This window comes from Pipistrellus hanaki, assembly GCF_964339955.1.
Source record: "Pipistrellus hanaki genome assembly, chromosome: 1".
In the NCBI taxonomy this organism is placed as follows: Eukaryota; Metazoa; Chordata; class Mammalia; order Chiroptera; family Vespertilionidae; genus Pipistrellus; species Pipistrellus hanaki.
This window is the reverse complement of record NC_140503.1, coordinates 80678646-80691743: the sequence shown is the minus strand read 5'-3', so window position 1 is coordinate 80691743 and position 13098 is coordinate 80678646. Positions and strand designations below refer to the sequence as shown.

Here is a 13098-nt window from a genome sequence, read left to right as displayed (position 1 = left end):
TAGAAATGCAATTCTAAATGATTGCCAGTGTTATTTTATGAAACAGTGCTAAAAAACTAATTTCTACACAGGCAAACAATGATTCATAAGAAAACCACAACCTGAGAGGTGACTCCTGAAAACCAAATCTTACTCAAGAATGAGACATTTTATCATACGCATAAATCCAAATCACCTCAAATCAACATGTTTTCTAAAATGTCTGCTTTTTAAAGAACTCCCTAAATTCTCCTCCAGCAAAGTTTGAGACTTAATGCATAGTTGCATTACTGAAGTCACAGAAATGGGAACAGATACAATTCCAAGTCTAAGATTGCTGAGGCTACAGGAACTGAATGCTGCAGGAACCATTTGCATTATTTTATTTCATTATTATTTTTTCTACTGAACTTATTGGGGTGATATTGGTTCACAAAACCAAACAGGTTCAAGTGTACAACTCAATAAAACATCATATGTACACCTCATTGTGCATCCATCGCACCAAAAAAAGTCTATTCCCCTCTCCACTTCCTCCCTTTTGCCCACCTCCATCTATCCCCACCCACTTTTCTCGCTGGCTATCACCACATCTTATCTATGTGTTATTTTATGATTTTTTTCCTTAATCCCTTCACCTTTTTTCATCCAGTTCCCAAAACCCCCTTCCCAGTTGTCAGTCCATTCCATGTATCCATGCCTCTTTCTATTTTGTTCATCAGTTTATTTTGTTCACTAGATTCTACAGGTAAGTGAGTCATGTATTTGTTTTCTCTGACTGGCTTATTTCACTTAGCATAATAATCTCCAGATCTATTGATGCTTTCACAAAAGGTACAATTTCCTTTTGTTGTTTTTTGTTTGTTTATGGCTGAGTAATATTCCATTGTGTGAATATACCATAGTTTTTTTATCCACTCATCTACTGATGAGCACTTGGGCTGTTTCCAGATCTTTGCTATTGTAAATAGCGCTACTATGAACATAAGGGTGAATATACTCATTTGAATTAGTGTTTCGTATTTCTTTGGATATATTCCCAGAAGTAGAATTATTGGGTCAAAAAGCAATTCCATTTTTAATTTTTTGAGGAAACTCCATACTGTTTCACACAGTGACTGCAACAGGCTACATTCCTACCAACAGTGCACAAGGGTTCCTTTTTCTCCACATCCTCACCAGCTCTGGTTTGTTATTTATTGATAATAGCTATTCTGACAGGTGTGAGGGGATATCTCATTGTAGTTTTAATTTTGCATTTATCTGATAATTAATGAGATTGAATATATTTTCATATATTTATTGGCCACTGTATGTCCTCTTTGGAGAAGTATCTATCCAGTCCTCTGTCCACTTTTAATTGGGTTTCTTGTCTTGTGCTATTTTTAAATGGAAAGATAATAATGACAGAAGTACTCTAAAGACTCTACATAAATTCCTATGTTGGTACACTTCCATATATCAAATTAGAGTGTTTTATTTATGTACTTAACTAGAAGCCTGGTACACAAAATTTGTGTACTCAAGGTGAGAGAGGAATGGTCCCTCAGCCCAGCCTGCGACCTTTTGCAGTCCAGGAGCCCTTGGAGGATCTTTGACTGATGATTTAAGTCTGATCCCCCCAGGGCCTAAGCTGCCAGTTGGACATCCTTAGCACTGTCACAGAAGCGGGAGAGGCTCCCACCACCACCACATTGCTCGCTAGCCATTGGGCTGGCTTCTGGCTGAGTGGCACTCCTCCTGTGGAAGTGCACTGACCACCAGGGGGCAGCTCATGCGTTGAATGGGATTGGGCTGAAACTGGCTCTCCGACATTGCCAAGGGGTCCTGGATTGTGAGAGGGCACAGGCCAGGCCGAGTGTCCCCACCAGTGCACAATCAGGGCTGAGGAGGGACCATAGGAGGGCTCCAGGACATGTCCAGCCTGTCTCGTTCAGTTCAGATTGGCCAGATCCCAATAGCAAGATAACCTACCAGTCAACTCTCTGTCCCCTGGTGGTCAGTGCACGTCATAGCAAGCAGTTGAGCGGCCTTAGCATATCATTAGCATATTTTGCTTTGATTGGTTGAACGGCCTACTGGATGACCAGACACTTAGCATGTTAGGCTTTTATTATATATGATTTTATAGCTTAAAGGTATGCCTTTTCAAGGAGCCCTTACATACTTACTATACTGATAGAGAAAGGCAACTAAAAAAGCCATGTGTATAATATAATTCTTTTAATTCTTCAATTAATTCCAGAAGGGCTTTTGAATATGTTTGTGCTCTTAATAAAAGGCATATTTCATAGAGCTTAGCATAGTGAATTCATGGCAGCCCAATGCTCCATAAACATGAAGTTCTGAGCTTCAATTGCTAAAATGAATAATAATTCTTAGCACTCATATTCCTAAATTACATTACTTGTGCCAACATCCATTGGCTAGATTTTAGCAGTCTAATTTCAACTGAGTGGATTTTCCCCAAGATTGCTAACAATCATTGATACATCTTTATCCTGTCTTATTATCAGAAGAAAATCTTGGCTGACGGTTTTACTAGACAACTTCGTTCAAAAAGTGAAGATACCACTTAAAGTCTACTCAGGCTTCCTAAGCAAAAGGTAAGGAAAACAGGCTATACATTTTTATTGGCAATAATAATAATAATAATAATAATAATAATATGGGACCAGGAATAGTGAAAGTAAGCAGAATTTCAAGAGCCAATTTTTTTTTTTTTTTTTTTTTTTTTTTTTTTTTTTTTTTTTTTTTTTTTACCAATACAAGGAAACATATTTGGTGATATACCTCAGTTTTTTTATATAGCAAATGGGAATAATACCTAAGGAGAAGGATCATTCCTTCCTGAAAGCACTGGCATCTATGATTATAAAGACTGGTAAAAACCATTTGCAAAATGATATTTGCATCAGTGGTTCAAATTTGCATAGAAGAACAAAGACACAGAGATAAGGGAAGTTGGCCTGAACTACTGCAATACTTGAAAAATGTCATATTTCATTTTCATAATAATAGAAGCAGGGTTTTTCATAATACCTACCATTTCTGGTATTTAAACAACAACCACTTGTCAAGATTGCTGATAGTTCTACTTTCTTGATTATTGTTCTGGAGACAGTGAATTAGTGTACCTTTAGAGACATATGGAAATATTTTCAAGTTACCGATAGAGTTTTAGTGCCTTTCCCATGAACTTTAAGAAACTAGCCAAGATGAATAACTTCATTTTTATCACTGATACATGACATATTTTAACCTGTCTACATACAAAAGTAGTGCTGTTAACAATTGCAACTTTCTTCAAGTATGCTATGAATCACTGTATTCCTTTTCTCTTTTTTTCATGCACCATTGCCACTATCTTACCTTCAGCGGTTTTGCTAGATTTCAATGAAGATGGAACTAGAGGGCACACATTACAATTTTATATCAGTTCAAGAAGGGGAGAGAAGAAAGACATATGAAGCCAGAATGACATTCGCTGAAGGTTCCCTAGGGAAGATAACACATGTTTTTGTCTCTCACCTGCTAGGCATGCTAAATCAGTGCAATGATAAGCTAATTTATAAAATATATTTCATCGAAACATGGACATCTTTATTGTTGCTAGTTCAGCCATTAGAATTTCAGAAATAACAGCAGCCTAATTTTTAAAATATAGAAGACTTGGATTTTTTTGTGACAGGTCCTGAATGCAGCTTCAGGTTTTTAAAATAATTGTTATCGTGCAGATGCTTAATCTAAACTCAGAATCTCTATGTCTCTCTAAATTTGTCACACCAGTGTTGAATGCCATTATTTTTTATTCCAATGTCAAAGTGATTGAGTTTTGGGAAATCCAAATATATGTAAATATATATCTATTATATATTACTATGTGTTCTTAGAGGTACAACTGCCATGTAGCTATTCCAATAAATCTTTACAACACTTTAAAACTCTACTATCCAACTTGTCCTTTCCAGACCCAATCTTGACCCATTTTTCTTCAGCACTATGACTTTAACAAGGCTTTGAGGCAATCACCACCAGAAGAATGGTCTAGAAGTGAGGGAGCGGATTCGAGGGGAGTGTGCTTCTGGGGTTCCAGGTGGGCACTGCTAAAATACGATACCCCCACGGCAGTCCCTGACACCAGTCCTGTGCTGCTAGCAATGGAGCAGATAGTTTTTCATATAATCAATGCCTTCTCCAAGGAATGGCAAATTAAATGTGGATCAAATTAAAAGCATCTAAGCATAAAATTGGAGTCAAAACAAGAATTTCCTATTAAAAAGTGCTATTCTGCCTTGTGTATATTTTTTGAAGACTGAAGACTCCCTCTCTCTGCCGTGCTCTGATCCTCCTGCCAGGTTCCCATGAATCGTGTTTTAAACAGTGTCTGCCTCCCTCACCACCCTCCTACTCCTCTTACAGACTCCCTTGAATATAACATAGCCCTGCCTGGGGCACGGGAGGAGCTCAATGGACAAGGAGAGACTCCCTCTCTCTGCCACCCATACTACAGAGTCCCATCAAGAAGCGCACAGGAAGGAGGAGGCCAGTTATAAGAGAGTCTGTTGTCTTCCCATAAACATACTGGCAATCAGCAATGGTGGTATAGGATGTGCAGCAAATATCACTGAAAGCTTAATGGCATTTCAATAAAATAGTCAGGGCTGAAAATTTCCTGAGTGCTACCTCGCTCATTGTGCACCCTGTAGGATGAAAAAGCTTTCCTTCATACTGTGTATACAAATAAATAATTGGGTTTTTATTTCATGACCTAATTTTCCTGTGCACAGAGTTAGGATTTAAGTAGTGTCTAACCTTTCAAGATTAGGTCACAGTCAAAAGTAAATATTCTTGTTCTTAAGCTGAATAATAGCACCATTCTAAGCAATATACTGATGGATGTTTTTCAGTGAGGATGATAACAAAAGATTTAGGTTTGTTACAGAAGTGACTCCATAACTGAGAGGTGATTGGCTTGTACCTTCTGTGCTTGAATGATCCATTAATTACAGTAAACACACCTGTTAGTCTGTCAAATACCAGAAGTGTCATAGCATGGCAGCTTTTCAGAAAAAATGAGGCCTCTCTTGGGTAATCATATGAAGAACTTTTGAGCTCTTTATGTAAGAAATCAGGGAGATTAGATAAGAAGAATTTAAAAAATATTTAAATATTTAGGTAAATATGAATGTTTCAGAGAGAGTTGTTGAGTAGACAGAATGGAGGAAAGAAAACAGAGACAGAGAGAAACAAAGCTACAAGGTTAAAAAAATAAAATCTTGATTCCCCAGCATACAACAGCTCACTAAAGCAATCTACGGCCTTGTTACATAGACTCTGTGCCATTTTAAAGCAAACTAGAAGAGAAATTTCAAGTACTTAAAACCCTTTTTACTTCCTAGGCCAGTGGAACTCTCAGCAACATCCTGGAAACAAAACCCCTTGGGCAGTATTTACAGAGAGATCAAATGAATGTCTCAAGACCAGCACTCTGTGAGAGTTTCTTTGCTGTAAGGTCACCAGATAAGACCCAGCGGGTCAGAAATTGCTGACAGCTTTCCTCTCTGTGCTGGCCTGGAAACACTGACAGGAGGGAGGCGTGGCCTTCCTAGGAAGAACCACTTCCCGGGACATTATTTGACAGTCTTGGGAAGGTAGCAACGTCCCATCCCTACCACCTCTTCAGGTTTCTAAAGTGCACTCCAACTCCAACCAGAGTGAGACCCTTATGGAGGTTGGCTTACAATGCCTCCACATCATTCTGTGGCAAATAGAAGATCACCAGGTTCAGTCAGACCATTTAACATCAAATGACCTATTGGAAATGGTCTACTCCAATTCATGTTCCATACTCTGGGGTCTGCAACTGAGTGACTTTCATAAGTCAATATTATGCTTCTCTCTCTCTCTCTCTCTCTCTCTCTCTCTCTCTCTCTCTCTCTCTCTCTCTCTCTCTCTCTCTGTGTGTGTGTGTGTGTGTGTACATATATAATCATCTACTAATGTAGGATTCATCAATATTTAAGTATGTCAGGTGAATAAATCTATGAGAAATAGGGGAAAGAGGCAAATAACCAGTCAGCATATGAGTATATGTAAGCCTACAGATTGAATTCTAACTAAAAAAGAAGAACCATACATTTTTCATTTTTATTTCAGATTGCTTTGATCTTGGAAGAGAATCAAGACTACGTATCAAGTTCATTACAGCTCAAAAGTCCATTTATGCAAAGACAGGTCTCTTGTCTGTGTTCCCCTTGATGACGCCTCGTTGGCAGAAGGCAACACTGTAAACTTTTTCAACGGCAGGAATGTTTTAAAAATAACATACCCGCCGGGACCGGTTTGGCTCAGTGGATAGAGCATCGGTCTGAGGACTGAAGGGTCCCGGGTTCGATTCCGGTCAAGGGCATGTACCTTGGTTGCGGGCACATCCCCAGTGGGGGGTGTGCAAGAGGCAGCTGGTCGATGTTTCTCTCTCATTGACATTTCTAACTCTCTGTCCCTCTCAATTCCTCTCTGTGTAAAATCAATAAAATATATTTAAAAAATAAAAAAATAAAAAAATAAAAATAAAAATAACATACTCATGAATCAGGAGGGGGACAGGGAAGAAAACCAGGAGATAGGAAGAGAATTTGAAAGAAAATGAAAAAGGAAAGACAAAGAAAAGAAGATAGAGAGACAAGCAGGAAACGCCCTTTTCAACATAATGTCCCTCCTTGAAGATGTGTTTTACTACTGACTCCTACTTTCTACTTTCAGGGCTAGAAGATTTCAAACACTTGTTAGGTAAGAGAGTTCCTTTCAGGAGATCCACAGCATTAATCTTCCATATTATATTTGCTTCACAGGAGCTATACTAAAACGTACACATTTGTTTTAGCTGTACTAGGAAGTCTCGATTTATCCTCTTACATTGTCATGAAAACTTCTTTTATCCTAATTAAAAAACCCTAACACTATGTGAACTTTAATTGTATTGCCAACTTCCTCATCATATTGTATTCCCATGGCACAGTATTAACACTGATATACTTTAACTGTGCTTCATGTATAAATTTATACACACGGAGGCATATGCATTTTTTAATGGGATTACCTGCGCAATGCTAATAGGCAGCCGCACATGTAATCCTTGTGCATCAAAATGAAAATATACCTCTGCATATTCTCAAATAAGGTTTCTTGAGGGTTCATTTAATGTTTGTGGAGAACTCATTTATACTTGTTACCAATTCTAATCATCTGAAGGTCACAGCGGTTGGAGTGTTTTTTAAATGCTCCTTTTTTTAAAGCACAGTTAAAGTTGATCAGTGTTAAGGGAAACAATGGAATAGACTGTTGAAATTTGTTGCTTTCCTCAAAGCCCTTTAAAAAACAAGATGCCTAATTTTAAGGACATTTCAATCATTTTAAAAAAAGAAATCAACTTTACGAAAGAAAAAAAGTATGTAGCTGCCAAGTATATAAGTTCAAAAGTTTTCCAATTGTCTGAAACAGAGATGCAAGAAATTACATTAAATTTTTAAACAGAAACAGAAGTTTTCAGTCGATGTAGATAAAAATCTATTAGAGATAAAATTGTTTTGACCAAAACTGTGTAAATACAATGCCACTGGCTGCAAGCCTATTACTGAATGCAAGTGGAAAATAAGAATAGCACTCCTGAAGGCGCACTGTCAGTGACACAACATAAACACAACCATTTCAGGGTAATTTTTCACATTAATTATGTTCTCTTATCGTAGATGTATAACTAGCCAAGTATAACAGCAATAACAAGATAGCACTGAAGTTATTTTGCAAACAGGAAAAAGAAAATAAAATAATACTGATATGCTGGTTATTAGATTACTAGCTTTTATCTTGTGGAATAGCTTCCCTGAACAAAAAGATTATATTAATCATTTCTGTTCCTCCAAGTAAATGATATTGCATTTCTGGAAAAAATAATGTTAACAGCCTTTTTTCCTTAAAGATACCTTCATTTATTTGCTGATTTGCTATTTCCAAAGTCTCTAACTATTAAAAACATTTTCAAAAACAACCTCTAGCATAAAAAGGTTGGCTTTTTTTTTTTTCCTTTCTCACCAGGTTAAAATATAATACCCTAAAAACAAAATGTTCCCCGCTTTTTTAAATGGAACCCATGAGCCCTGTTATTTACAATTTTATCACGGATGTACCTATACATTGCACCATTTTTAATCTCATAAAATAACTCCCATTTACTCAATTTTTCATTGTAGCTCTCTGTTGTTTCTCAGAGAGTAGAAGTTGGGATCACACTGAATTCAGCCGATCTCCATCAGTCATCTTTAAAATTTGTCCTCTAGAAACCATTGTTTTTCCCATTAATCTTAGAAATAACCCCAAAGTTCAACTCCAGTAGGCTTAGTTAACATAATTCCTTTAGTTTTTCACCTAGAAGACAGAAATAAGTTCTCTTTCTCTTTGCCTGAAAGGTCTTGACTTTTAATTTTCTTTATTATACTGCATATTATTGTATTTTCCATTTCTTCCATTTATATAATTTGTATTCTTCTCCTGTGTCCAGATCAGTCTTTCTGTACACTGAGCATGCCAGATTTAATCAAATGCACACCCGATTACACATTACCATCACGGAGAGGAGAAGGCATATTTTTCTTTATTAGTCCCAAACAGTTTTGTACATTTTATACATGTACAGTTTATTTTTTTTTTTAATTTTCTATTACAATTTATATAGAATATTAATTTGTTTTAGTTTCAGGTGTACAGCTTAGCTGATAGAAAATCATATACTTTATGAAGTGTTTCCCCTGATATTTCCAGTAACCACCTGGCACTATACATAGTTATTACAATATTATTGACTGTATTCCCTATGCTGTACTTTACATCCTCATGACTATTTTGTAACTACCAATCTGTATTTCTAAGTCTCTTTACCTTTTTCACCCTGTCCCCCAACTCTCCTCCCCTCTCCAAAACATTATTTTTAGTGAAGGAAATATTTTCCTGCATCCCCATTAAATATGGTATTCACAATGGGACTTAGAAGAAATCCAAGGATTTTCCAGGTACTACATCCAGTGGCAGTAGTTTATGAAAACACACCACCAAAAGGTCTTCAAACACAATGGCAGTAGCGATCGGTTCCTTACAGTTTCACATCTTTGGATGTTTGCTTGTACATTCTGTTTGTATATTTCAGTAAAAAGAGTACCATGCCATTACTACATAGATTCTCTGAGGTAGTATTCTGTGTTGTTTCTAAATCACATTCTTTGAAACTCAGCATTCCTAAGGTTTAAGATTTTTATCTCTTTGTGGATAATAGGATGTTAAAAAATACCTCCACATGTGCCTAATATTTTTTTTTTAATCTTTGAGGACATGTTTATTCATTTTTAGAGAGAGGGAGAGAGAGAAAACAAAACATCGGTTCCCTCCCGTATGCACCCAACTGGGGATTGAACCCACAACCTAGGTATGTGCCCGAACTAGGAATCAAACCTGCAACCTTTCTGGTGCAGAATGAAACTGCAACCCACTGACCAGGGCTTTGCCTAAGATTCTTAATCAATTGAGGGCTATCTGTCAGGGCTAATGTGAGCACAGGTAAGGAAAGAGTTGTCTCGATTCGGTGTGAAGCATATTGAATAGCTGACTTATTTTAAGGATTATTAAGACAGATATTTTTGTTTGCACTTTATTTATGTAGATATTTATAAACTGTTACAAAAGAAAAATTGTTTTTCATCTGCCTAGATTATATAGGAGGAGAATAGGAAAGAAATGTTGAGGGGAAAACTGGGAGGTCACATAACCCCCAAAAGAAATGGAAAGGCTCACTCCTCTCTAAAGCCTAAATCAAAGCTCTGGAGTGATTTTAAAATGTTTTTTAAAAAATGATTTAATATAGTGAGTTGAGATACATTACATTAGATATAATTAGACCTAGACAGGAAAGGTGGTTCTGAGAAGCTAATGAAATATCATTAAGGTTGAATATAAGATTGTTGATTAGGATAAAGCTAATCCTGATTAGGATAAACAAGAGAGAAGCTAGAGATCTTATTTTTTCCTCTTATTTATATATTTATTTTGTGAGTTGAAGAAGAGGTTTGCTGTCTTGCCGTTGCTGGAAAGAAAAATGAAGAATATTACCATTTGTACATTTCATTAAGATATTCTATCATGACAATAATGTCTTCTCCACTTTTTTCTTAGAGAAAAAATTTGCCTTGAGATGTATCTATACTAAAGTAAAAGATATGAATAAAAATTGAATTTACCTGCTATATATTTTGCCTTCACAGCAAAGAAGAATGAGAAGGCCCCAAGCAGTCTGGCTGCTGCTTCCTCCCAAATCTTGCCCCACACCAGGGCCCTCCTGCGCTCTCTGCTCCAACCACAGGAGCACAATCACCGGCACCCTCTCGGCTAGAAAAGATGTTCATGCCTCACTCCCCCGCCCCTTTGCCTGTGTAACACCTAATCATTGGATCTCCTCTCCATTTAACTTCCTTGGTGAACACCTGCCCAACCTCCCTGATTAGATTAAATCAACTATTAAAGTTTCCTAACACTCTGGACTTCTACCTTGTGGTATTTTGCACAGATGCAATTTCACTTTCATCTATGCAAAAATTGTATGATATTCCATCTTCCTCAAATCTCCTGAGGGAACAAAGCCTATCTGCTTTTGCTCACTGTTATTTCCCCCAAAGCTGAGGGCGGTTCCTAGCACATAGATGGTTCCCGGTGAATGTTTGACAACTGAAAGGATGTGTGAGCAAATTAATGATTTTCATTTTTATTGAAATGACAGGTGTTCTATAGATAGTTAATTATTAGTTCTAATTTTGAGATATATTAAGATAGCTGCCTCATTTTCTCGGTAAACATTTTATATAAACTTAAGTTAAGCATTTTCTCCAAGAGTAAATATCTCTATTCGCTGAGTACATCATTGATAGCCACAAACCATTAGTCCATTTATTCTCATCCAAAAACACATTAGATATTTCTGGACCATCTATAGTTCCTTTAAGCTTCTTCCAATCTTATTCTTAAGTGTCAATGGATCATAAACTTCAAATATTTTGAACTGTTCAATAGTAATAGCATTTAAACAGTATGTATTGTATATATGTCAGTTATCCATGCTGATGGTAGAGAGCCAAAATAAATCCTACATATAAGAAGCCATCTAGATTTTGAAATTTAAAAAGTGTTATTGGCACTTCAGGACCAAAATTTCCACTGAGGCATATAAATTCATAAAGCATTTCTTATTCTTTAGTTGATCCTTCCTCTATGCTTTCATACAATATCATTTATTCCCTGGTTTTAGTCCATGGGTTGTTTTTTGTTTTATTTTGTTTTTGTTTGTTTTGTTTTATTTTTTGTTGTTTTTTTGCTGGTTTTACAGTTATAACTATGTATTCTGTCATTTTCTTTATTTATGACTTTAAGATTAGGAACCTAGTTACCTCCAAAACATTATCTTACCAGCAGTGCAGCACAGGACTTTGATAGTTAAAAAGTACACACATATACAGTTTTAATAGAAAGGAGGAGAAAAAGATAAAGAGAGGGAAGGAAGAAGAAAGAAAAAAGTAGATACAAAATGTGGTCTTGTCAATGATGATACCATTTTGCTTGGATCAGGCCATGAGATAATATCAACTATTTTTAGAAGTTACTTCACAAAAACTCAACAGTTTTTAAGGATTTATCATATTATGCAATCACCTACTGATTAGATTCTTATTTCTGTTATCTCTCTCCCTCAATTATCTGGCCAAAATGCTAATAGTGAAATAGTCAAAATGTGAGATCCAAAAAGAGAAAACTGAACTAAGCAGAGGCATATGAAGCACAGAGTGGAATATATTGTCTATTAGGCCATAGGCTGCTGCCCCCTCAAAGGCCTCCGCCTGCATCAGAATGGAAGTTGGGGACCAGTATATCCATCCTACCATGCTTCTCATCTTTGGCATTCTTTACCATTGCTCCAAAGACAGGCCCCTTTTCTGTCCTTTCACTTCCTCTCATACCCCAGCTCATCTCTCTCTTGTCATCCCCACCAGCTCTTTCCTCAGGAGTAGGGAAGGGCTCATTTTGCCCCTCTCTGCTGACCATGATGTACACAAGAGAGACAGCCTTTTCCAAACCATTGCTCCTTTACCCTGATTTAAAAATGTGTCCTTGAGGTTCATTCTGAACCTCTCTGTGTGGCTCCTTACTACTGGATTTCCACCATTTATTTGTTAAGAATGATGGCACCTGCCTCAAGATCTTTGTGTCACCCCATGGATCTTTGGACAATTCCAGTGGGTTACTCTTTTCATAGTTCCTTGACTTCTGCAATTCTAATAACTTATCCATTCTGCAACCCATCCCATAACCATATTCTTGTCAAATCTAGGATATGAACATAAACACCAATGTCCCACTCTGACCACAATCTCTCAGATTATCCCAGCACTGTTTTTCTTCCCTTCCATTTCCTTCTCCTTCCATTCCCTCCTCTTCCTCTCTCTCCCTCCCCTCCTTACCCATCCTTCCTTTTTTTCCTACCACCCCTCCTTTTCTTACCACCATCCCCCTCTCATTGTTAATACATTTACTCTTTCCAGATGCAACTTGACTAATTCTAATCCCTTCTGTTTTTTTCCAACCTGATGTCAGGGTTCATTATACCAATTATTCCCTTGCCACTATTTCCTGACTTTTGACTCAATTAAACTATGCTATAGATAACCTAAAATAAAGAACTCCCCCCCCAAAAAAACTATAAATATTACCTCTCTTTTGCTATGACCTTGTTTTCTCCTTCCATTTACAGTCAAATATCTTGTTAAAGTAGCCAATCATTTCTATAATTCACCCTTTGGGTTCTTAAATCAACTGCAATCTGGCTAATGTCCTCTAGAATGGGCCCTTCTTCCTTGAGTAGAAGGACTATTCACCCCTTCTATCATGGGAAGCCAGGGTTTGCTTCCGTTCCCCCTTACATCCCATCAGCTACCAAGTTATGCTGATATATTGAGGCAGTATAGTAAGAAGCCAAGAAAATTCCTTGACAAGTGGAATGGGAAAACTGAGACAACTGATTCAAAC

General features: G+C 37.0%; 1 protein-coding gene and 1 long non-coding RNA gene across 10 annotated transcripts in view; one reads left to right on the top strand and one right to left on the bottom strand.

Moving 5' to 3' along the window:
- LOC311618090 overlaps positions 1-2740 on the top strand; it is a 474169-nt gene extending 471429 nt beyond the window's left edge. For both annotated transcript variants that reach the window (XR_014794225.1, XR_014794226.1), the window contains exon 3: positions 2688-2740. This is a non-coding gene — a long non-coding RNA (uncharacterized lncRNA). The remainder of the gene's footprint in view (positions 1-2687) is intronic.
- The window catches only part of AKAP6 (A-kinase anchoring protein 6), a 456973-nt gene that overhangs the window by 165727 nt on the left and 278148 nt on the right, over positions 1-13098 (bottom strand). The window lies entirely within an intron of this gene.